Source organism: Anas acuta, chromosome 1, assembly GCF_963932015.1.
Source record: "Anas acuta chromosome 1, bAnaAcu1.1, whole genome shotgun sequence".
NCBI classification, from domain to species: Eukaryota; Metazoa; Chordata; class Aves; order Anseriformes; family Anatidae; genus Anas; species Anas acuta.
The window spans coordinates 148,563,303-148,589,324 of record NC_088979.1 but is presented as its reverse complement, the minus strand read 5'-3'; the positions used below and the strand labels follow the sequence as shown (position 1 = coordinate 148,589,324).

The 26,022-nt window shown below is 47.1% G+C and overlaps 1 long non-coding RNA gene across 3 annotated transcripts in view; it reads right to left on the bottom strand.

The window, feature by feature from the left end:
- Positions 1-26,022, bottom strand: part of LOC137846666 (uncharacterized) — a 35,694-nt gene extending 9,672 nt beyond the window's left edge. The window contains exons 1-8 of one of the 3 annotated variants that reach the window (XR_011090600.1): positions 25,763-26,022; positions 25,072-25,284; positions 19,733-19,797; positions 18,600-18,797; positions 11,069-11,251; positions 6,642-10,971; positions 5,510-6,115; positions 4,311-4,392 (exon numbers count right to left, since the gene is read on the bottom strand). This is a non-coding gene — a long non-coding RNA (uncharacterized lncRNA). The remainder of the gene's footprint in view (positions 1-4,310; positions 4,393-5,509; positions 6,116-6,641; positions 10,972-11,068; positions 11,252-18,599; positions 18,798-19,732; positions 19,798-25,071; positions 25,285-25,762) is intronic. The other 2 variants (XR_011090601.1, XR_011090602.1) reach the window with 2 other exon arrangements.

The following is a 26,022-nucleotide window of genomic DNA, read 5'->3' as shown; positions in this document are numbered from 1 at the left end:
ATGATGGATGTGGCATCCAGGGTGCTTGCTCCCAAGGCATTTTAAGTATATACAACAAGGAGTCGAGAAATTAAAGCAACAACAGCCAAACTATTTGCACCCCAGCAATATGCCACTGATGCTTTAATAGCTACCAGCAGTACCTATGCATCAGCATTTTGAAACTTGGATCATTTCTTTGTCAGACCAAGAGGAAGAGAAGGAGGTCGGTGAAGACAAGCTTAGTCCAGGCTGGGCACCGATGTGGGGGCTGTTGCAGGCACCTCGCTCTCCCCTGCTCTGAGGTCTGAGACAGCAGGAGCAGGGCTGTGCTCCAGCACAATCTGGCATTTAAATGGTACTCTGCTTTGAAGAGTGTCTGCGATAAAACAGCATCTTCTTGCTGAGAAGATGTGCTCCCAGCAAGGATCAGGGTCGTATCTGCTGATTTTAATGACAGAAAATGAGCTTGTGACATATTAGTGGTGCTATCATTGCAGAGCTAACGTGGCCAAGAGATAATTAATGGAAGATGTGTGGTTGAGGCTGCAAGTCGTAGATTGGCTCTTGAAAAATAAACTGCACTCCCGATACAGCTTGGAAATCAAACCATGGCACTGTGAAAGAGATGCTTTACAATGGGAAGCGGCCTTCTGATAAAGTGATTTGAAAATTAAAAGTGTTGTGGGTAAGTGTCTGTCTGCCAGTCTGTGCTGCTCTCCTCGGTGCTGTCCTAAATACCCCCCAGTTTCCCCACCAAGTCTCAGCGTTATGTAGCTGGTGACTCCTGCTGACGCATGTTGGTGCATTCAGCTGAACCACACGCTAGCACGAAGCAGAGCTCACCATATTTCTGGCTGTAGAGCCAGAGTAAACATGGCCCTGTGCCCAGACAGTGCTGGCAGTGGCTGGGAAACCAAGACTGGGAGTCTAGCAAGAGAACTGGGAAAAATCTGCTCCGCTGAAGACACGGGGCAGGAGCCCTTCTGCCACCGCCCAGCGCACTACGAGTGCTCCCACAGCCCTATTTTGGTGTCAGGAGCAGACACCACTCTTCCCCTTCCCTGATCCTTCCTACCCTTCGCAGCCACTCACCAACCATGTCCCCATTTCCTACCTATGCCCAAGCACCAGGCAGAGCTGCCAAGGAACAAGGGCTGTCCGACAGTTGTGCTGCTCTGCCGCAGGCTCCCTGTGTGGCTTCATCACATCATGTCACAGTTTCTCCCCAGAAAATCACTTCCTTACCTCCCAGGGGGCTGGGAGGAAGAAACCAGCAACAACCACAACGTGTGAAGTTATTACAGCCATCAGTCCAGGCAGGCTGTCAGCTTTAGCACGCAGGATGCTAGCACGTGTGGTCCTGGGAGCATTCCCAGCAGCTGCCCTGTCGGACCTGCAGCATGGTCCTCTGGAGAAAGCGCCTTTGGGCTCAGGGCTGGACCACGTGCTGACCATTTTCGGCCTCAGGGTGAGAGAATAAACCTCTTTCACCACCTTTCTCCTCTCCTTCTAGGAAAAGGCAGCAAAGGACACCTCTGCCGCCCTGGAAATGAAGCAGAGGCTCGTGCCCTACTGTGTGGCAGTCCCCTGATGGGAAGAAGCTGAGAAGCCGTACCCAGAGCCTCCGCTCCTCCCTCCCCGACAAAAGCAAAAGCTAGGTGTGGACAGATGCTGTCAAACTCTGCACCACATCAGCTCTTGCCACAAGTGCTCCCTTGCCTCAAACCACCCTGGGAGGAAGCACAGCGTAAACAGTCTGGTGAGATCTGTTCCAGACGCCTGCTGCGGCGCATCAGAAGATTAACATATTAACTCCGAAAAGCCCAGTAATTTTAAGCAAAGCTCTGTACATAAAGAGAAAGAAGTTTTGCAGGGATCAGCAGAGTTTGTCTGGTGCGGGGCAACCAGGGAAACCTGTTAACAGCAGACTCTGAGGATAATTGAGAAAATTATTCAACGCCGCTTTTGAAGGACTTTTGATTACAATATTGCCTGCGTTGGTAATACTTTGCTCCTAATCTTTTCAAATACACACGCACAATGGCTTGCTTATCCCTAGCTTCTGCCTTACAATCAGACACAAACACAGGCTCTGCTCCTTCTGGGGCTCCAGCTGAGCAGGGTAAGCCAAATAAGACACTGCCAGAAAGATCATGGGCAAACACGTCCATCTGATGCAGGAGGTCATTATGGTTTTTTGCACATTAAGTAGCACACGCAACCAGGCACTGAAGTATTACTCGATGAAAGCCACAGCTCACACAATTACACAAGGTGAACTAAAGCACCTGAGGCCGAGACCCCCCAGCGCATGGGCCAGCAGGGAGTGAAGGCGGGAAGCGAGAGCCACAGGGAGCCCAGCGTAATGGGACCCGATGAAAGAAAGGGGAGCAGCCCAATGAGCCATCCCGGAGCCTGGCAGACTTCTTCTAAGGAATTTTGTCACCACGGCGAGGCAACCAGGGCAGTCTGCTCACAGCCAAATGCGTTTTCTGTGCAAAGGGAGGAAGAGGTGCATGCACGGCTCATCCATGTGTTCACATGGAGGAAAAAGGGGCACGTCCAGGCCATGCTTGTGCACCTGGCCTGGACCACACCAGGGCCCCATCTCACCCCAAACACCACATCCACAGCCCTGTCATATATCCGCCCTCCCCTCGCTCCTGAGCAGCATCACATGAAGTGCCCACCTGCGACAGCTGCCTCGGTTTGAACACCCACAAACCAAACCAGCCTAGAGTCCCTGCCTTCCCCCAGGGTAGGTTGCTTTTGAAGCCAGCCATTCTCATTTTGCTGCCAACGCTCCACGTGCAAGCTGCTTGGTGAAGGTATGCTGTTGTCCCAGTTCCATCCCATCCCCATCTTTCACCCCTGCTTCACACGAGGAAGATGCATATTGCATTTCACATAAGCCCAGGCGTATGTGAGTGATTTTGTGTGACCAGCTACGTATAATTATCCTAGATGTAGGCCTATAAATGAATCATTAAGATCTGTATCAGCTGGTTATTTAATGTGTCCTGCTAATTAAAACTTTGTGATAAAGACAACTACAAGCTTTCTGTAATTACGCCTCTGGACAGCGCGATGCATTTCCAACTAGCATTTGCAGTCCTGGGTGTGTGTTGACACTTAAAGTAGGGTAGAAAATATAGGTTAACTGCTGCTCTTAATTGCTCTTTGTTAATAAGGTTATTGTAGGATTTCATTGCACGACAGCCCGGGACTCTTCTGCATAGTGTACAGTACAGGCACCGTTAGGTGATGACGCACGTGCACTGCGTTATCCTTCGGTATATATGGAGAGTCTGCGAAAACTCAGAAAGATCATTTCACCTACAAAAAAAAAACATGTCTGGCTTTGGATACTTCTCATTTGCGGAAAAGAAAAAAAGAAAAAGAAAAGTGGTCCAAAGTCATGATAGAGGAAACACAGCACATTTCACCCTACAGGCTCAAACGTGTCATTTCTTGTTCAAGCCAGAGATCCTGTTTGTCTCACCACAAGCTTCTCTTGAGTAAGGTCAACAAATCTGAGGTGACCGTCAGCTGGACACAATCAGTGTTAGCAGGAGAAAACACAGTGACTTGGGAAGCACATCAGACCCTGTTTCATTTGCCTGAAAGGGAACTACGTAAAGTTGGCTTCGATGTAACTAAGCAGGTCTAATTCAGCTTGTTGCCAGTCTTGTTCTCTCAGAATATGGCTTCAAAGGGAATATGCCTATGTGCGAAACAGGTAGGGACTTTAAAATGTTTTCTTGCAATGGCTATCAGTGTAATAAAATGTCAATAACGAATGATAAATGCTAAGTAAAAGAAGCTTTTCCTAAGCAGCTTATGCTAAGAACATAAATCTTCCCCCACTACCAAAAGACTACATTAAGTGTAGTTCTTCTAATCTCGTCGGCAGCCTGGTATCACTGCCAGGATAAGCATAAGATCAATCGCCTCGGTGGCTCTTCCACTGCAAGCACTGCTTGGTTAATCACGATGGGAGATGACTGCCCTTGTGTCGACATTTGGCGTCTCCTGGGAGGATGCTCAGTTTGCCCCTGTCGTCACTGGAGCAGGGCATGTTTCACCCAGGGGAATGACTCAGGTGTAACTTGTTGGCTCTTGTTAGCCACAGAGCATTGCTTAAACCCTAAAGGCCGCATCCCATGGGAGCAATGCACTAATCTATTGTAATCTGTGGTTAACTTCTACAAACACTAATTTGAAAGAAGATACAATGAAAGCTATAGAACTGCCTCTCAAATGAATTTAAGTCCCCCAAACGTGACCCGGTATAGTGTGCATCACTGCGGCTAGCACCAGTAACTCACCTAAAAACTTTCTTCTCCACGCGTTTCTTTCCAGCTTCTCATATCCAGCCTCATCCACATGGTGCTACATCTCCAAAACCTACTGCAGGACAAAGCCAGAATGCCTTAGGTAAAGAAAGTCTTTAAATATAACTTAGTGTAAGTTAACATTATTACAGACAGACTGACCTTGTGCCTGCAATAGCATAAGGTAGTATCTAAAAACTTCGGCCATATCAAACAGCAGGTCTCTTGTTGAAGAAAATTAACAAAGCCCAGTTTCCTACAGATCTAGCTTTGCACCATCTTACGGTGGGTCCTCTGTTTCTTCTGAACAATTCTCACAACACCGTGGAGGTGATTACTCCACAGTCATTCCTATCTCAACTATTCCTTGGCATGGGGTGAGGTCTGAGTTTCGAGTAAGGCTCTTTTAGTGCCCCACAACAACAGAGAGGGCCCTGTGCATCTTCTCTGACAGTCCCTCAGGGGAGCACTCCCAGCACAGCCTTGTCCTCTGTGGGAGCATTTCACAGTGCTTCTCTATCCAGTGATCTACTTTAATTAAACTGATAGGAACCTAGCTACGTTTGGGACTCCTGCTTAGAGTTTATCAAATGTGATTCAGCTTGGTCAGCCTCAAATAATGAGGTACAGCCCGAGCAAGAGTTTCAGTCTCAAATCTCTCACGGGACAAAGAAGTCCACAAGGAAGGCCTTAGGCCCGTGTGCGCCAGCCCCAGCCTGTGATGGCTGAGACGACGCCAGCACATTGTTATCAGCCTGTGGAGAGGGACTCTGGGCTCAGAAAAGAGGGAGATAAAGCCAAAGCTGCCCATTAGTTCCTCAGCAAGCACCACCCTCGCTACTGTCTTTGAGGAACGTGGGATGTAGCATTAAAATTATGAGATTTTAAACTGAAAGTAAGCTCTACTCCATTTGCCCTCGGTGTACAAGCACACCAATATCTCTACACATGTCACTGTCACATCTCAGACATCTTTGCTCTTCAGGAGCATCTCACAGAACAGTCCCCCTGAGTAGTACTTCCCAGGTAATAGGGGAAATCAGGCAGCAGGCAGCCGACAAAGGGCTCATCTCTACATGACTCGGCCCTGTGTTTTTTTTTTTTCCCCAGCTATCAGTATAGCTACTTCACCAAAATGCTTGGGACAGACAGAAAAACATTTCTATGGGGTGGTAAAATCCAATCAAACTCACCGTTCTGTCAAAATACTTGGAAAGACAGCTCATCCCTGTCAAGGTTCACAGTTGAGCAGTATTGTAGGGCAGGAGCAGTAGGTGTAGGTGAAGCTTGGCCTTAATAGCAGATGGAGTGCAGAGATGGAGTTCAAACAGGCTATACTGTCCCTGGGCCCAGCAAGCTTCCTTTTGCATGAAACTGGAACAGCAGTGGGAACACCTAAAAGCATAAAGGACAGGGAGGGGAAAAGTTACCTCAGATGGACCCCAAACTAGTCTTGGAGCCATATGCAGTGTGAACAGGGCAGAAGGAAAAACCTAAAGCCACTTGCTGCATCCCTTGCTTGGTGAGCAACTCTGTGCCACCAACTTGAGAGTGGCTGTGCCTTTCTGCTTGCTTATTGTTTGGGTGCAGCAGCACTGATGGGGAAGGCACAAATTCCCATTGCACAAGCTATTTCACTGAATAGCAGAGGCACTTGAGCAAAGGAAACAGGAAACACAGTTTCCCACTTGCTCTGCAGTACTTCTCTGTGGCCTTTGAGTGACATCATCCTGGCATTCTCTTCCAAAAGCAGGTGGTTGCAGGCATTGACTGATGGTAGGAAACGAATTATCACCTCCCTGAAAAGATATGGAAACAGAACAGGATTACATGTCTTACTCAACGGCCAGAAGGAAAAACAGGGTCAAATCCAGAACTAGAGTGAAGGTGCTCCAACAAGAGGCTCCGAGCTCTAGGCTTGCGTGCTGCCTGGCACAATGTGGCCATAATCCTGCTGAGGCCCCCAGGCAGCACAGCCGTATGCATCAGCATGAGCTTCTAATCCCAGCCCAATGCCCAACCCAGTAGGCACCGCCTGACTCACAGAAGGGATTAGCCGGCAGAGCGTAAACAATCGTTGCAGGAGTCACTGTGCGCCTTGCACAATCGTTTTGTGCTGACTGCACAGAAATTCCTGAGAAAATTAGGATGTTTTGGTGAGACATAACTGAGATTTTCAAACACAAGCAATGGGTATTCTCACTCTTTGACCCTAGGGATAGACCATTAATATCATTGAACATTATTCCTAAATCTGAGTCAAGCAGATTAGCAAGGATCGGAACTCACATTTGTACCACGAGGCAATAAAAACAAACTACTTACACGATGATCCTCTGAAGCATCCAGACCATGTCTTCTACCTTTTCCCAAAAACAGGTCCTACTTTCTTTCATCATAAACTGCTTCTGTCACAAGGCAGAACATGTGGGAGAAGAAGGGGGTGCTTGGGAAAAAACAGCAGAACTTAGAAAAATTATCATTTCTTTACGAGAATGAGAAAATTGGAGATCAAATTTATGTTTTTCTATTAAAACACATGCTACTAGCCTAGGATTCAATTCCAGGAATAGCTGAGGGCTGGCATGTAGGAGAAAGTCAGAATTGCTTGAGTTACCGTAACTCAAGAGGAACTCATCTGAGGACAGCCAGCTTGGCTCCGCCACCAGCAGCCACATCACAGACCACACTCAGTCTGATCACTGCAGTTTCACTGGGCTTGGGCTTCACCGATCACTTCCCAACAGAGCTGCGTAAACCACCTCCAACTCAAGTTAGAGGGGGACATATTAAATATGAGTCGACTGGGGACAGTCTTCAGGTTATGCTTCAATTTAGCAAAGGAAAAAAATGGTGTTCTGTTGTTGCTGTTCTTGTTATTTAATTTCCTTTTGTATTCAGCCTTTTATAATTTGTGATGGTTTTATCTAATTTGTCTCTAATTTCACCGCCCTTTCCATAAGAAAAACAAGATATATTATAATAAATCTGACCTAAAGCTTGCCAGTCTGGATGCACGGGTAGAGGAGACGAAATAAGCTCTCACAAAGGAGGGTTATTGCTAACCTTGTCAGCAAGCATAAAGAAAACCAAGGGGAGTTTCATGTGTTAATTTTGTTATCTTTCCGAGGCTTGTGATCTCAAAAACCCTCAGGGATATTTTGAGACGCTCCCTCTCTGTCAGGTGCAAATAGGCAGCGTGCTCAGCATGTGTTCCTCAGATCCACAGCAATAACAATGAAATCACAATTATGATAAATGGTGATCAATGATAAAATAATGGTAGAAGGAGCAGGAGCTTCTGCCTGCCCACCTGCCTTTCATGCACCACTGCAGCGAGCATCTGTGATAGGCACCCAGCTCCCCTGGTGGGACCAAATCCTTTCTTTTTGTCCAGGCAGGGCACATACTCCCACACAGCTGAAGTCGAAAGAGCATTTGCTATTGATTTCCGAAATGAAAGGGATTTCAGTGTGAGGGGCTGGGCCCTGACAAGGAGCCCTTTAAGCTTTGTGCGCTGGCAGAGCTGATGGCAGCAATGAGCACTTTGTTGGTCACGTAGTTGGGGTTGTCATTTTGCACGAGCAGCCTCTGATCTGGGGACAACCCATGAACAGCGAGGAAGATATTAAATCAGGGAAGATAGCAGTGGCCTCTCTGGGAAAACTCTCCCAGTAGCCCTGAGAGAGAACCAGTTTAAGTAATGGGGTGAGCTATCAAACTGCAAATGCTGTTCACAGCTACAACGTGCTGAAGTGAATATCCCTTCTGGAGGAACGACACAACTTACCCTTCTCTTTCAGCTGTAGTTTTCAGCTTGCCCACATGCTCACAAGACAACCTTCACGTAGATGTCTAGTCTTGGTGGTTTTCTAATCACAGGGGCTGAACATAAGAGAGGCGTATGCCAACTTACGGCCTATATTTGTATCCACTTACCTTTTGCAGAGCAGAATAAACAACAAGAGAAACACCAGACCAAGTAGTTGTTGCTGGATCCATGTGCTTGCTCCCCTCGACCCAAAGCAAAGCCTGCTTTCTGAGTCCAGTGCAAAGTCTCCCATTGGCTTTGAGTACTGCCAACTACACACAGGTTAACAAGGACACCAAAAGGAAACAAACCCTGGGGCTGTTCATAAAGATCTGGAAGCAACTTGCCTGAAATAAGAAGAGTAATTCATTCTGCGTAAGCATCCATCACACACACAGACTGTTTTCATAAACGTAACGGTGGTGGAACAATAAAGAAATTTTGTCATTAACTGAGAGATCTACGAATTACTTTGGTGCACCTCGTACTAGGCCTGGCAATGATTCAGTCACGTATGGAAGCAGAGAGGTTGCTGCTTATGGGTATTGCTGCCCCCAACATGAGGTGTGCTTTGACTACAGAACATCAGAGCATCCTACAATCCACTGATTTTCTAGGTAGTGGAGTAGGAGGCTGTATCTGACTGAATAACTGATTATTCTCTTAACCCTCTTCCTTTCCCTGCATCTTATTTCCAGGTGGGCAATAAGCTAGATCACCTTTGTGATTACTAGAGTATCTTTGCAATGAAATAATAATAATAATAACGATAACAGTCCATACCTGTAAAGGAGAAGAAATCTTTAGAAACAAAATAGGGCCCAATGCTGGGAAAAGGCTCATGTTCAGCTCTGATCACGAGGCTCCAGCAAGTCAAAAAATGTGAAATTAGATTCCAAAAGACAGTTATTGAGCAATGCACAAGAAGAAGACAAGCTCAAAGGCTTTGCCAGTTCACCACATGAGGAAATTCCTTCCTATCCTAAGCACAGCCAGGGATTCAGCAGCGTGTCCGGGAGCAAATATCATAAGGGTTGATCTAGCTTGTTTTTATCCAGACGTGACATTGGCACTCAGAAGATGATGCTGGGTTTTGATCTTGCCTTTCAGTAGTTACACAAGGAACGTCCTACGGCAAAAAATTCCTAACGCTGATTAACCTTTTAGGCCAAAAGCCACACTTTCCAAGTGTTTGATCTAAATTCGGTTATTTTTTAATTTCCAGGAGTAGACTTTTGTCTTCATGTTGCTACTTAGTTTACATAGTTTCCTGTGCAGGTCCTGAAGATCTCCTGAAGACACGTCACACCCTGCGTGGCAGCCTAAGGCCCGGTAGGGGTTAATGCATTTAAGCTGTGAAAACACGTTCCTGTAAGCAAGCGGCAGCAGAGCTCTGTAGAAATCTTGAATCTGCAGTAATTTCACATACAAGGAATGCCTTGTGGCTCTTGATGGAGTCAGGTTGCTCCCGTAATATCCCTCCCTGGGGTGGTGGCGGCAGCTTGCCGGGAGGGCAGGCCGCGTGGGGCCGTCACCAGAGGCACCTCGTGGGAAGGCGCCGAGCGCGGTGGGGTTCGAGGAGTGCGACTGGAGCCTGGGATATTCAGCACTACAAAGGATCCCGATCCTTTAAAATGCTTTTCGCCGCTTACAGGCCAAAATAATTAAAAATTCAGGGCATATCATGTTTGTGTACTGATGTCTCGCATGTCCAGGCGCTTTACGCTAAGCCCTCCTAAAGGCCGTATAAACTGTTCCTAGTCTGTTTTGGCAAGCTGGCCTGGTGGTTCCTGCTTCTGATTAGAAGTGTTTCCTTCCCCACTCGCTGAATCCATCCTCCAGTTGAGCCGTGGCACTGGAGTGAAGAACAGCAGACCCAGGGGGGTCATTTACAGTCCCCAGGTCTGGCCACCCAGTGGTACATGGCACAGGGAGAGCAGCAGCAGCCCTCCTTGAAGCTCATTACGCAGCCTGGCAGGGCTCTTTTGTGTAACACAGCTTCTCCCAGACCAAAGCTATGCTAAGGTGTAGTCCAAGGGAGACAGTCCAAAACAGCGTTTTGAGGTAAAGCACTACAGACGTTGCAATTATCCGAAAACTAAGCACTGTACATTCAGAATGAAAGAGGCACTGAGAAATACTGCAAGCCTGGCTGAGCTTGGAAATAAATACTGCAGCCAAAGCAACTTGCCTTTTCTTTAAGGTGATTCATTATCAGAACCTTAAAACTATAATAAAAGTACAGGCATGGAAGTGCAATCAGAGGGCAGTAGTCTGGTTATCTTACAACAATTTAAGTTTTAAGGTCTAAAAATGATAAATGCAGAAACTGAACATGAGACAGTAAGACAAAATAACATTACGCTACAATATATTTGCAACAAGCTTTGGCAAACCTCCTCCCGTCTTCTCCTCTATTGCCCAAGATAACGTATAAATATTTTTCTAGTTAAAGAATAAGATATCCTGGTGCAAGGTGGGGAGAGATCAGACTCTGAGTAAGACCTGAGGAGACCAAAAAAAGGGAATGGGTGAAAGAGGATGTCTGCTTCTCTATATCTTTTATTCTGTTCTTGATCATAAATTTAAGATCATAAACATGAAAAATGTGATAGGTGGAAAGAAGAGAGCAAAGATGCAAAGCCTCTGCATTTTATGTCAAGAGCAAAAAACATTGAGAGCCCTGCTTTTGTGTGCTTACCCATTGTTACAACTGGTGTATGCCTGTCATCCCAATTTGGGATCTGCAAGCAAAAATGCAAAGTCTCTCTTTGCATTTGCTATTACTCCTCACCGAGACGTCCAAAGGGAGGCAGGGAGCCCTGCACAGAGCTGTGTGAGGAGCTGGAAGCAGAGAGGAGAAAATGCAGCCCTTTGTGGCTGCATTAGCTCCGTGGCAAGCAGCAGCACAGGAAGGGAGAGGCAAGGGAAGCATTGGTACCTGAATTGCAAGAGTGCATGTAAGAGTATTTCTTCCCAAGTCTTCAGTGCAACTTGCAGCAGCAGCTCCTTAAAACCAGATGGGATGGAAGAGGCACAGTTCCCTTGCTGGGTTTGCCTTCTAGGCAAAGGTCAGCTCGCACTGAGCTTCTGTCCTTCCCGACACATTCACTAGTCACCAAACCTGATAGAGCAGGGAGAGAGAAGGAAATCGATGGGCAAAAAGGCTGATCGTGCATCTGTAACAACATGGTTTACATTGGTGATGCTGAATCTTCCTGCTGCATGTCTACTCAGCCTCCCATGAGACCTCCAGATCATATTTAGGATGCTGTCCAATTTCAGCTTAACTTCTTTTCATTTTGCAGAGCAGTGGAATTTAAGATCTGGAAGTGCTGCAGAGCCAGTACACTGCAAATAGCAGCCAGCATCTTTCTGCATCACTGTACCCCTGGAGCTCAGCCACAGGGCAAATCCTTCCCCTCCTATAGATTTATCTAATCTTTTTTTCCCTGTTCAGACAGGAGTTTTATGCTAAAACACGAAGACACTGTTCCAATCCTGTGCATAATCCTGGTCTCTCAGACATTTTTCTGACCAGCATCATCTGATGTGTGACCTTCAGCCTCCCCACGATGAGAAGCCCTTAGGTGTTTCCATGCAGTTTTACTACCCATGTAGGACAGTAAATAGGACAATAAAGACTTTAAAACCTTCCTAAACAAAGCTATGTGCTCACAGATTACAGCAAGGAGGTTTGCAGCCACCTGCCTGCATCTCTGTCCCCTCAGGTAGCTGTGCTGCCAGCAGGTCCCACGAACCTGTCAGGAAACCCAGAGACTCCAGGTCACCTACTTTTGCCTCTTGCTCTAGAGATCACCTGCTCCTTGGTGGAGGCATTTCTCTGTAAGGCAGTCTGTGGCACTTCTGCCCGCTCCCCTCCAACTAGGATTTTCCATGTGACAGAGCCATTTGGAGGCGATGACTACCAGTGGTTGCCAGGGCGGGGTGCCACAGGGTTGCTGTGCCTTCCACGTCTAAGACTGAGCTGGTTTCCTGCCTCCAAAAACCTCCTGATATTCACCAGAACAGAAACGAATTCACAGGCTGCTGCTGGCGCTCTCAAAACCCTCGCTGTCTTTCCAATTTAGGAAATGGAAAATAGAGGAGTTCTCAGAATCTGCCTTCCCTACATAGGATGGGCATCGTACAAGTTGTACCTTACCGGCTTGAGCTTTAAAACCTTTATTTGTCTGAGCTGAAACCACAGCACTGCTTTCCACGCGTACTGTGTGAGTGCAGCTCCTGACCAAAGACAAATTCCCACCAGGCTCCCTCTGTTCTTGCTGCGGGTACCCAGCTGGGACCACGCACGGAGTGCACGCACGACAAGTACCAAGCAGTTGGAAAGCCTTGTGAAGGAAAAGCGAGTCTCCTGTTTATATTTCGAGCTAGTATTTCGTGTAAGCTGTGATGTTACAAAGTCAGGCACGTCCAGTATTATAAAGACGTTTCTCCTTGCCCCTTTGTACACCACTTGACAGAAGCAAGACAGAGTTTCTGACAGATGCTGATGAGATGAGCTATCTGGTTACAGAGCTGAAATATTTGGAAAGGACACGAGATGTAGCAGAATCTATTGCCACTGTGGAAAGGGGATTTAATTTCTGAACTATCCACACGTGGCAATGAACAACCTTGTCTCTGCCCTCTGGTGACAGCCTGCAGGCACCATGCAATTATGATTAAAGCCCTTTATTGTTTTTGTCCCAGATTAGATTAAGTTGGTATTTAAAGATACAATTTTCTCATTGCATTGTCACGCCAGGATAGAGACGTGGCTGTCTGTGCACGCTTACTGGGCAGCAAAAGGAAATCTGAATGCTGTGAGGTAAACACAGCTGGCATAACTCCCGATTTCCAGGAAGAGCTGGAGAAGTAATTACAATCCTTCTAGATTATTACTATTAATATTAATTCTTCATTTTCAGTTTAACCAGGAAAACAGCTTAAATGAGTTCTTACAGCTGCTACAGAGGAGGCAGGGATGAGAAAGCCACTGCAATGCATTTCTAGTAGGACCTGCAGCAGCAGCAGGGCTCCCCCTTCCTGGCCACACCAAGCTCAGCACCCCTGCTCCCCAAATCAGCCCCACCTGAGCCATCTCGGTCTGGAGATATTCAGGAACAGGCGAGATGATTCACCTGGGACCAATTCCCACTGCTGTCCTCAGGAGAGCTCACGAGCACTGTGGTAGTGCCCATGCCCACAAGCCAGCCCTCTGCTTGGGAGGCTGGTGCAGCAGGGGTGCTGTGTGGAGGAGGACAGGGAAAGCTCATCATGCAGATGTGAGGGCCTGGGATGAACATACCTAAAGACAAAACACATACCTCCAGCCCTCCTCTCACACCCAGGTCATGACCTACATAAGGATCATTGAGCTATGCACTCCATCACATAAAACAATAAGGTAACTATTACTATTAACATTACCACGATTTTACACAAACAATAGCTCACTTGAGGGCTGTAATGTCATCATGCCCAGGCACACAAAGCCTGGTGACTCCATGACACTCTAAGTGACCCACTAATATAGAGCAGCCACCTTGTTGGCCAGCAGCATCTCCTCACGACAGCGTCATCCTTGGCCTAGGCATCGCATGGGCTCTCCAAACAGATCCTCATTCATCTTGTGGTGTTTTTATCCTGTTGACATCAGTCTCTGGTGAACCTTGCATTTTTGCTGCTGGTTCCAACCCATCACTTCAAAGGTCAGCATTATTTTGTCTCACAGGCCAATTTTACTAATCTCTTTACACTCTATTTCAATCACTTCAGCGCAACAGTTTGCGCATTTGTTCTGGCAGCTGTCAGGCAGCAGGGGAAGGTGTGTGGACTCCCCTGTGAGAGCAGCAATGACACCTTTCCCTTTTCACCCAGCACTGCTGTCCTTCATTGCACAGCCTAGTGGGGTCAGGCCAGGCTCTGTGCCTTCCCCAGCCAAGTTCCCAAGTTCGTCATCTCCCAAGGCCTCATCCCTTGGCACAGAATGCCTTCACATTCCTCAGCCCAGAGAGAGGGAAGGAATGGGCCCACATTTCCATGCTGTGAAATACGTAACCACCTGTAAGAGGTTTGACACAGACAATAATTTTGTTAAACAGACAAACATATAGAGCACAGGCTGCCCAGAGAAGCTGTGGGTGCCCCATCCCTGGAGGTGCTCAAGGCCAGGCTGGATGGGGCTCTGGGCAACCTGGGTTGGTGGGAGGTGTCCCTGCCCACGGCAGGGGGTTGGAACAGGATGCTCTTCAAGGTCCCTTCCAACCCAACCCCTTCTCTGATTCCACAATTCTGTACAACTGTTTTTACCTCCAAGCTAATCAGCTCTAGGATATACTTCTAATTCTGGGGAAAATAAATAAATAAATCCTCGTTTCTGTTCAGTAAACACTGCAATGTTTGTAGAAGACAAGTTGTATTTTTTCACGCAAAAATGTTGTGAATTGCAGCCTTATGCACAAAGCAGAACTCAGTTATAACTACAGCACCATGAGGCAAGGCAAGGCAAGGAAAAAGAGCGTTAAAAATAAATAAAAATGGCTTCCAATAATTTGGATACAAAACACACATCTCATTAGCTGGATTCCAGTAGTAAGTATCAGGTGGGTCCAAGTGAGAGACAAACCTAAGAAATGCCACCAGAGAGAGCAAAGGATGAAAAAGAGCAATGCATGAGCACTCGCCAGTGTCTAACACTCCCAGCTTCACGTAAAAGGACCAAAGGTGATGGCAAATTGCTAACTGCCCACACATCTTCAGTGATATGGGTATGAGGGAAAGGAGAAACAAATGGGTAGGGAGGCTGAGGCAGCATGACAAGGTGCACCAGCCTGGAACTGAAAGTGCAAAGGAGACATTTAATGAGTCCCATTTAAACCCTCCTTCATCACCTGAGAGGCAATAAATGGCTTGCAGGGATTTCTCCAGGCTATTGATTACTAAGAAAGGCTCAAGGGACTCCGCCTGCTGTCTTACAGCAGGTTTACTAGGGAGTCTCCTACACATCACCCAGGAGGAATCATTCTGATTCATCTCCTAAAGCATGGTCAGTCAGCCCCCAGATTATTTTATTTATTTTTTCCTGCATGGATCCAGAAGGAAGCCTGGAGAATTGAAAATCACAGCTTTCTACTGTGAAGGCACACACAAAAAAATGACAGAATCCAGTTTCAGTGTGTCATTTACCAAAGTCAATGGGAGTTTTGGCAGCCGTGCAACAAGGATGGCACACACGTAGCCAGTGAGCCAGTGACCAGAGGAACAGAGATCCCGATTTGAAGTGATGCGGGGAGAGACCTGCAGCCCACTCATTTATCCTACTGGCACCATATTCTCTTGCAGCCAGGCACTTTAACACCTACCTCAAAGAGCTAAATGAGTCACCTCAGCCTGCACTCCAGCCTGGGTATAGCTGCATGGGCTGCATTCCCAAGAGTAGGGCATGTTTGCTTGTTGAAAAAAAAAATAAACATTTCATTGACCCGTTCAATGACACATCTGGAAACTCTGATTTAGGAAGTGGGTTTGTGCCATTTTTAAACAGAAAAAATACTTCAGCTGCTCATGAGATGCTGAGAGTTGTATCACATATGCAGAAAATCTGTCAAGTCCCCATAGAAGAGATGGGTAAGTGTGGCTCTACATTTATTTTTTAAGGCACTTGAGAATGTGGTTTCATAACAGGCATCGCTGAGAATCCACAACTCTCACAAAGGGGGCTGGAAATGGGAGCACACTCAGCAGTCTTAGAAGATCCTGTCTGACATGCTCAGGAAATAAAGGCCCCAGAGCCCCTGCAGAGTAAAACCCCTGAAAAATCTAGTTGTAGAGAAGCATTTCACTCATAGGCAGAGCATGCAGCTTCTCTCCTGTTCTGGGCTCTAGGAAAAGCTTTCTTTTGACTTGCCTGAGATTGTCCTCATACTTCTTCAGCATTCACGTGATGAGCTCCCACCCATGTGCAGACCTATCCACACGGCTGGCCACCCTGAGCACTGCCTGGGGCCCTCTAATTATTTTTTAACGATCTAACCAAAGATCTGACAGGGGAAAAAAAAAAAAAAAAAGGCGACTTCTGAATAAGAATATCCAGAGATTTAGTGCACCGAAGAATATTAATTTCGTAGCCTTAGTGGATTTGTCCTAATAACCACTTGTCTGCAGCACCCACTGCTCTCAGGTCCCTCCGTTGCTTCTGCCCACCTGGTGTAAAACACCAGCAAGCTTCTGGGGCAAGGAAGAGGAGAAAGACCCTTTGTAGGGGGTCCCAGACCCTTCTTCTCAGTGCCACGCCAAGTCCCCGGTGCACCCAGCCCACGCAGCCCCTTCGAGGGGATGGCTGCCACATGCAGCACCGCAGCAGGGACCCCAACAGGGTTGTTCCCGGCTCTCCCCTCCCGCTCACGTTCTCCCAGCCCCTTTTTTTTTTATTATTCTGACTTAATTGGGCGCGCTCCAGATGGCACACACCTGCACAGAGCCTCACTAATTACGCTGCGCAAATAAATGCCTCATCCAGAGAAAATAAAGGAGGAAGAAATTAGCTAATCACCCTCCCTGGCTATATCGCCGAGGTGTTTTACAAACACGCAGCCCACTCCATAAACCAAGAGCACGTGTTCATGTCTGCTCCCTTCTCTTGCCCAGTGCCGCACCAGGGTACGTGCCAGGAGCCCCACGTACCAGCACACGAGCTCCGAGGCAGCCCCAAGCCCTTCCCTGTGCCCTGCTGCATGCACACACAAGCACAACGTCCCTGGAAATGTCCCCAAGCTCCTCTGAGGAGCTACGAGGAGGCCTGTGGAGGAGGAAGAAGAGTGGAGCAGAAATGTGGCACAATGGACCCAATTTGGCACTACCAAAACTCTAACTTCGTCTCTCCAGCTTGTTCTGGGAAAAATAAAGAAATCTAACTTTGCTTTTCAAAGGGAGAAAAGAGAAAAAAGTTTGTGTTTTCAGCCATTGCCCCTGAAGCCAGGCCCACCCAAAGGTCCCAAGGACTGAAGACTTGAGGCACTTGACCCAAAGATGCTCCTGGACGTAGGCCTTGGGGTCTGCACGGCACAGTTTGGGTCTGAGCACTCCCAGGGGCTGCTCTTTGGCAGGCTGCTGCTGAAACAGGCCCCCAGGAGCTCAGGGCTTAAAGCAGAGCCCCAAAACTGTGGCACAAGTGAAGGATGGGAACAAACCCGTGAGAGACAGGGCGCGTGTGGTGCTGGGCACGTGTCGGAAACCTGCTTTCGCCGAAAAAACAGGGCAGTGGTGCTGGCAAAAGCTCAGGCATTTCTCCTTTCCAAGGGCACCTGCTCTGGAAGCAGCGTCCGATTGGTAACATACAGGAGATCAAACAAGAGCAAAAGTGAGGAAAAGAAGATAAAAAAACAATCCTGGCAGGTTTAGAGACAAAGCGTGATGATACACACAGGCGCTTTAATTAGTTCCTCCTCTGAAAGTGGGGAAAGGCCTCTCTCAAAAAGACAACTCGCTTTAAAAAAAATAAAGTGTTACTTATTGTTGTTGTGGGTTTTTTGTTTATCTTTTTTCCACGCTATATTTCAAGGATGCTCTTTAAAGGACCAAGTGCTGTAAGAGAGCCTTTGACTTTTTTTTTCCTCTCTCTGTCCTTGCCTGCCACAGCTGGGAGAAAAATCTAAAGGGCCTTAAATGAGTTTAAATATGAAAGACAAAAAAAAAAAAGGCTTTGAAAATAAGCAATGAAGGAACACTCTGTGTTTGAACTCCACACAGAAAATTAAAATCAAGGGAAAGCAGAGCTGAAACTGTAGAGCATCAAATTTTTATACGTACATGTATATATATTTCGATCAGAGGACTCAATGTCTGCCTGCTTTCAATGGGACTTTTGTAAGGAGGGAAGAACAGGGCTCTGTCTTACCACTGCTCTGTGCTCTGTCTGCTATCTCCAGTCCCCAAATTCTGCTCCGGACAGGGGCAGGACGCAGACCTCCCCAGCTAGGGGTGACAAGAGGGGACAGCAGGGCTGCAGCTCCTTTCCATGCCCCGCAAACGGCCCCGATTCAGCAGGGAACAGCAGGCATGCTCCGCAGGTGTTCACACATACATACAGCCTGCTCCTCCCATCCACAGAGAGCCTTGAAGCACGGCCCATTGCTGGGTATTTAAGCATGAGGGTGCACGTGGTGCATGCTGCAGCCCCAGTGAGGCAGCCCCCCTTGGTGTCAAGGAAAATAATCTACAGGCAAGGCAGCTGGGCCATAATCCAAGGGAACAGATAGAGTTTCCTAGGCACTCAACAGCAGAGGAAGGCCATTCTTGCCACTTCTACTGCTGTGGTTTCTAGGAGCAGCAAGGAGGATGATAGGATCACATAATTAGGTTAGGAAAGATCTTCAAGATCATCAAGTCCAATCGTCAACCTGACCTACAGCGTCCCCATCACTAAACCACACCCAGGGTGACTAGAAAGTCTGTTTAAATTCACTTACCAGCTGGAGAGGGAACAAAGTTGCTGGAGCTTCAGCCAGTACCTGTTGGTTTCCTTGACACACCGCATGCCGGTCTCCAGGGGCAGAGCCACGACTGTGCAATGACAAAATGTGCTTTTTTCTCTTCCTCATTCTGCTCCAGAACCTCCCCAGCCTTGGACAAACCTCCCACGAGCCTCTGTGCCCCAGCTTCCCCACCTGGGAATAGGAATGAGCACAGCTACTCACCGGTGTGAGCCACATGGTGTGGATGCTAAGTGCTTAGATGAGGTATTTTTTCTCCCTTCTCCTCCCATGAACACAATTTCCCTCCTACATGGGTTAATATTGAGAGAGAACAAGAGCTGTTTTCCATGCTGGTATCTTCTCCAGCGGCAAGGAGCACATAGTGGTGCCGTTTGCTTTGGATGGGAAGAATTTTAGCGTCCACCAGAGCACAGGGACCCAGCTTCTGCCTGCTGCCCCACTGCTCTGAGAACGGGATCGCTTGGCAGAGTGATCACAGCCACAGGGCATCACTGGAGAGATTACCTCTGGAATAAAAGCTAGGTGATGGAGGGAGGCAGAGACACAGGCATTAGCCTCTGTGTGGTAATGCCGACAGCTCTCAGGGTGGGAGAGGAACAGCAGAAATATCCCGTTAAACATTTAGCTCTACAGGTTTACATCAGGTGACATACACGGAGGTGTTTTTTGCATGGCGGGCACTATTGGCAGAGCTGGGTTTTTAAGGAATGCTTTCCCGGTGCATTCTTCTTGCCAGGAGAATATGTAGGGAAATTGTGCAAGCGTAAGGGATACATCACACACATACAGAGATGAACATTTTTTCTTCCTTCTAAAGAATGGTTTGTTCCTCTTTTTATACGGTATTAATAGAGGAGAACCTACTTCTGATGCTTAGATGCAGCTTCTCAGCTTCCTTACACATGCTCAGATCTGAGCTGATGCAAACCAGCATGTTTATACAAAAGGAAAAGCAAGCCGGTGGTGGTTTTCTGCTGTTGATTTTTGTGCCTTTGTGGTTGGGCCTCTTTGAGATAGCAAGATACAAATGTAGGAAGGAAGCTTTTTCTGTTGTCGGGTTAAAAATGCACAGTCATAGAAAGACAGTTCTCACTCTGAGTACTCACATTTCATGTAGTGTCTGCAGTCAGAGAGAAGGTTAGTGGGAATGCCAGAAGAGGCTGATCAGCTCCTGAAAGAGGGGAGAGATTTAATTCACATTACTGTGAATTAAACGTAGTAAGGTTATTAGGTAGAATTTGATGGAAGTCAGCAGGCTGAGATCTTTTCAGGCAATAAGTGTTTTTGCTGTGCATGTATTGCACTAGGAAAGTAAACCCCAGTGCCAACAGCCCCTGCAGACTGCTTGCTCCTGCTGTTATAGCTCTGCACTAAAGGATGCAAAAGGCAGACAAATCAGCCCCACCACCTCCTGCCCACACCAGCCACCTCCTGGCTCTGGGCAGCGGGGCCTGATCCTGCTGCAGCAAAACCAGCCTCTGGTCACTCGGAAAAGCCCTCACGAGGTGGGTTTGCCATGCCCACCTGAGCCACCTTCACTTCTCACATCTGAGCCCTGGGCTTCCCTTTTTCAGTCTCATCCACAACTGCAGAGAGAAACTTTCCCCCCCTTCATTTTTCTTTTTCCTGCAAAAAGGGCAACTACAATGCAACACCAACCTCACAACTCTGGGAGCTGCAGACGTAAAAATGAAAGCACCAACACGTGCACACACACACACAGTCCATGAGACTCTTGTGCCTGCTGCTGTTTCTCCTGGCCCCTTGCAATGAATGGCAGTATCACTGTCGTCCCAGGGCTGTCCCCTGCCTGCTGAGTTCTGCCACGGGTGAGTTTCAAAGGGATGAATTCCCATCTAATTACAGGAAAAAAAGGCTTAAAAAAAAAAAACAACAACCACCAACACATTGTTCTTACGTTTCTCCCAGAATGAACACACATATCACATAAAAACAGAAAGCAAAGCACAGGACTGAACTGACTTCTCCTGGGAGAAGCTGGAAACTCCTTCAATGCTATGTTTTGAAATACCATTTTTACTAGTATTTGGTACCTTAGCCACGGAGGACGCCATGCTGGATGGATCTTCTTTTCCCTGTGAAAAGCCTCTGTTTCCTCCCTTAGGCCAGCAAAGTAAATATAAAAATAGATCACTCCGAATTCGTCGGTTTGCAATGATTTGTTTAATGGCTAACCACAGTGTCTTGGGCTACTGATACATAATTTAAATGTGTCACACAAATACAACACTTTGTTCTCAATTCATTCCCTGCACATATTCAATAAATTGAGCATGGGAAAATAATACGGCAAAGAAGGCCCCGGTTATCGGTTCTGACAGGGTTCACAGTCCTTCTAAATAGGTCTTTAAGTCATTTTAGCTCGCATTTGAACACGATGCTCCTGACAGGCATGGGTCAAACTGAGCTGACAGAGCTTTAAAATAAATACTGGAAGCTGTTTGCTGAAGGAAGGTCTAGGTCCCAGTGCCTCAGCCTTGACATTCGGCTTCTGGCACCCCCATGTCTTCATGTGGGGCTGGGTCACAGGCAAGGTGGACTTGGGGCCTGCTGGCTCTCTGCACAGAGGTGAGCACCCCCCTTGCCCTCAAGAGGTGCAGAGAAACCTTTAGGGGTGCTGAAAGGGTCCCGAGATCCTGCAGGACCATTTCTGTGGCACACTGCCCTGCACACTTTCTGTGCCCATATTAAAGCTCATATTCATGGTTACACTTATTTAGGCTTTACCATTAAATCCTTTCCACATTGCAATTAAAAACTGTTCCAACACGTAGCATTAAATGCACCTTTAACATTTAAGGATCCTGTATCTTGCTGCAGGAAGTCAGATCTTCAATGAGATCTCGTCTGCTTTGATTAATAATTGATGACATTTTTGCATAGGAAAGTCAAAAAAAAGAGAGAGACACTCTTTCTATTGATCTGAGAGACTCAAGTAAATGAAACAGATGAACATTTTTGCCTACATCTGTTAACTATTGATACGACTGCAATACTGAACAGAGGCTATTTCGTGATATATACAAATTTAAGGCTGGGAACAGAGACTCTTACGCTGCATCATGTTCAACTTCTTTGAAAATTTAATTTGACGTTGAACAGCCGGAGAAGCTGTGTATACAGATAATTCAAGGTTACGCCTAGCTTCCCGGCGAGCTGCAATGTTGTTAACAGACTAGAAGTTGTGGAGATTGTGCAGACACTTAAAAGCCTGAAAGAGATTTGAAGACCTGAGGGTAGATACTGAGCTGGGGAAGAAATCGCTTATAAAGTGCAGATCATTAGTTGGACCTCTATCACGTACAATGTTTTAAAACAGATATTGGAGGAAATAATAATTAAGATGCAGAAACAAACAGGTGACATGAAATGTGATTTTAGGAAAGACAGCTGGCACCACACTAAACTTGTTTGGGTAAATGCTTGTCTTGATCAGGGAAAAATGATAGATTTCACCTGCACAGACTTTAGCAACGTTTCACACAGACCCATGTGGGAAGGTATCAGTAAAGCTGGAGAAGCCACGTGTGTCTTTTCTTTTCCTTTTCCCTTTGTTGTTCCTTGAATGCCATTCCTCCAGTTCATACCAACTCAAGAGGGGTCCTCTCCTGACTGCAGCAGCTTGCTCTGAGCTTGCTGGTAGAGAATCTGATCACGATGAAGACAGAGGGTCCTCTCCCAGCAGCAGCTGCCATAGCTTTCCTCATCTGACATCGGACCAGGGGACCTGAGCGGGACCTGGTGCCCGGACCCCAGGGGCACAACAGCACCCTCACAGCCCAGGGAGCTGCTGGGACACTTCCCTGGGTAAGGAGCAGCGTTTTGCTGCACTCAGTCTCCAGGAGAGGCTTCAGAGCCAAGGGAAGCAGCTTATAATTAACCGGCAAGGACACATGGGGAGGCCATTTCCAAGCAATGAATATTGAATTGGAAGAGCTGAGAGGCAGTCCATAAAATAAGACTGATGAGTCATTAGCTGCCAGTCTAATGCCTTCCCTATGCATCGGTATTTCTGCCAGAAGTAGGCAAAATTAAAAATATTTCTGGGCCAAATTTGTCACCAGAAATTTTGCGGGGAAAAATAAAACAGGTAAGACCAGTGGAAGTATTTCCACGACATCATTGTCTCTTCCCAGCTACATTTAGCTGAGGCCAAGTGTTGTTGTTCTCCAAAGTTTCTGGTCCTGGTGCTTCTTCCAGAGCCCCAGCTCTCCTTGCAGGCTGAATGCCCACTGTTTGACAACTGACAATTTAGTGCACATGTGCATTTATAAACACGCCCTCCTAAAAAAAGTGCCCCAGCACACAGTTCTCCCTAGCAGGAGTGCAAAAAGAAGCAAGTTTCATGTGCCAGGCATTGGGCACTGCTGGCATGAGGGAATGCCAGTGCCCTCAAGGTGATGAGCACTGACAACCACGCAGACTAGCCAGAACCACCAGCCCCTTGGAGGCTTTTGCTTCTTGTATTTCTATGTCACGCTTATACCTACTGCAATTTGTCAATGGTAGAAAGCGAAACAGAGAGCAGGTTTAAATATGTGAAATGAGTTTGGTATATGGAAAGCAGTTCAGGTTGACACTGTTCAAATCAGAAGTGAATGCATTTGGATAACTTTACCTTTGACTCCAGCACTGCATGGACCCGACACTGTGAGAGCAGCTGGGCTGTGCATTAGTTTCATGGAGCTGGTAAGCCCATTCCTATTGATTTCCCATATGATTATGGCTAACGATGTCAAACTAGATTCTGTGTCTATGTCTGTACTGGGGCAGGTATAATCTGGGCAAGTTTCACAGCCATCACTGCGCTGTAGATACAATTAACGAGTTAATCCAGTGTCACCACAAACCATGAGCACTGTGCATTGAATTTAGTGCAGACAGGATCAGTCTACATCATCTTACTGGCTACAATCTACCTTACAAGATAAAGAGTGAAACAACAACAACAACAAGAAACAGTGTTGAAAGCCCTATCGACTCTGGAGTCATAGGAACAAACCTATGGTGTGAAAAGACAGCAGGATGCTTTCTGGCCGGGAAGAGCAAAACAGAATTGTTTTTTACTTGGTAAGCAGTAGAAAAGCAAGACTCTGCTGTGGCTATGAGATGAACGCTTGCAAGTTGAATGTACAATCAAATCGATATTTACATGTATGGTTTTACTTTCACACATTCAGTGGGAGAAAACCCTCTGTATTCTAATCATAATTTCTGGTGGCGCAACAACAAAGACAGGGAAACAAAAGGAAGAGAGAGTAATTTACAAACTTGTTGGGTGATAGCAACAGTGGATACCTCATCTTTAAGCACAAAATACTTCTGAACAAGTGAGTTTCACAGAGTAAAATAAGTCATCGCGCAGATTTGCAAGGCATGTTCACTGAGGTAGCAATTTGCATGAAGTAGTTTGTTGAAATACCTAGCAAAACCTTATAGAGGAAAATCACTTGCTGAGTGTCCCCCTACAGAGCAATCAGCCTTGGTAGAAGGGAAAAGATTTGTAACAGCTCCTGATTTAGCACATACAGCAGCTCTGTTTGGGTCAATGAGAAGCAAATCTGACCTGAGTCCTGCTCCTTGAGCAGTCCGAGCCCTTCAGCTGACACAGCATCCAGTGACACCAGGGCTTACCATCCAGAAGGAGGTGAGCTGGGTATCCACAGCAACTTCACAGAACAGCCAGCAGAGCCTGGCATTTCAGAGCAGCTGAAAGCTTGTCTCAAGGAGAAAGTGACACCAGTGATACTATTGCTTGAGTTATTTCCAGGAAAAACTATTTTTTTAAAATGCTGATTAGAAGCAGATTTTCGTTCCTAAAACTAGCTCATCCTAGACATCAGGAAAAAAAAAACACAACTGCCATAGATAGAAAACTCTGACAATAGTGTTGCAGAACAAAGAGGGAGCATATGAGCGATTAGACAATCATTATTGGCTTTAGTTCCCGATAAGCGTGGGAGGCAGCAGTAAAACATCTGCCTTGTTCTGCGCTGTGCAGCATGGAAATGTCTTCAGCAGAACCACCCAAAGATTTGCAATGAGTGGGTACTCACTGCTGTAAAATAAATACTGAGTGGCAGAAAGGGGAAAGCTGATGATTTTTTTTAGATCACCCCTGTCCCACATATATTTTTCCCTTTTTGAATGTACTGCCCCTTGTCAGGGCTGCTGTGTGTTGATGGAGACATTAAAAGCCATGGATCCTCCAAGATATACACCAGTATTAGAAAGTGGGATGACCTGGGGTATTTATTCCCTTTACTTCCAGCCCATCGGTCCCCTAAAGCCCTCCTACCATGTGCCCATTCTCAGATGATGTCCCTCAGCTTTCCCAAAATGTGGCAAGGTTCCTTGGGCCAGTCAGTAGTGGCCAGAAACAAGCTGTTTCAGTGCTGAAATCCACCACATGCAGTTACTATACCTTTTAGGATTGGGGCCATCCACACCCAATGCCTTGGTGTTGCCAGCAGCAGCCCCACCTGAGAAGCCCAGGGGCGCAGGGCAGCCTGGAGCATGCTCCCTTCCTCAGCTGCTCTGTCTTCAGGCAGGAGCACAGGAATTTTAGTTCGTGTGTCTCTGTCTCACATCTTGGGAAGATTTCTTCTGTGATATCACTGTACCACAGAGCCTCATGCTGCAACAAAAGGGAAGAAAAAAGCAATAGATGTGACAGGTGTGACCTTCAAAGGACCGAACAGAAAGGAGCAGGTGAATATAACTCTTTCCATCCCTTTTCTTGGATAAAGGGAAATAATCTGCCAAGGCATTTATAAGCTGCTCACGGAGATGAAGGGAACACTCTGGCTGTGTGCAGCAGGGGGGACAGCGTGCCTGCCCCCAGCCCTGCGGAGCAGCCCTCCCTGCAGATTTGCAAACTGCTCTGCTCCCCTCCACCAGCCTGCCCTCCCACCGGAGCGAGGAGCTCAGCCTGGCTTTGAAGGCTTTGACTTGCATCACCTCTGTCCCTGCCACGATCCTCATGTTACAGGCAAGCAAGAAACACCTTCCCCTTCTCTAGGCTGGGTGTGAGGCAGGTAGCTCCTTGCCAGTGAACCAAAGGAGCATGAATCTGCTCTGCAGGGACACTGAGGGGGCACAGGAGCTGGCTTCACCTTGAGGAACCGATGTTTCCCTCCACGGGGAAAAGGAACGGGCACTGTGCTGGGGGATGCGGCTGTGGTGATCCACAAAAACCTCTCGGTGGGGTAGGGTTGCCGGAGGAGTCTGAGCGAAGAAACCAGGCTGGTTTCTTTTCCCTGGGTCGCCTTGGGGAGTCGGCAGCGGCCTCCAGCAGCGAGTTATTGAACAATCGCTGCCGCTTTCTTCAGAGGCTGGGGGGAAAAAAAGGCCTTTGAGTGAAGAGTTAATTACA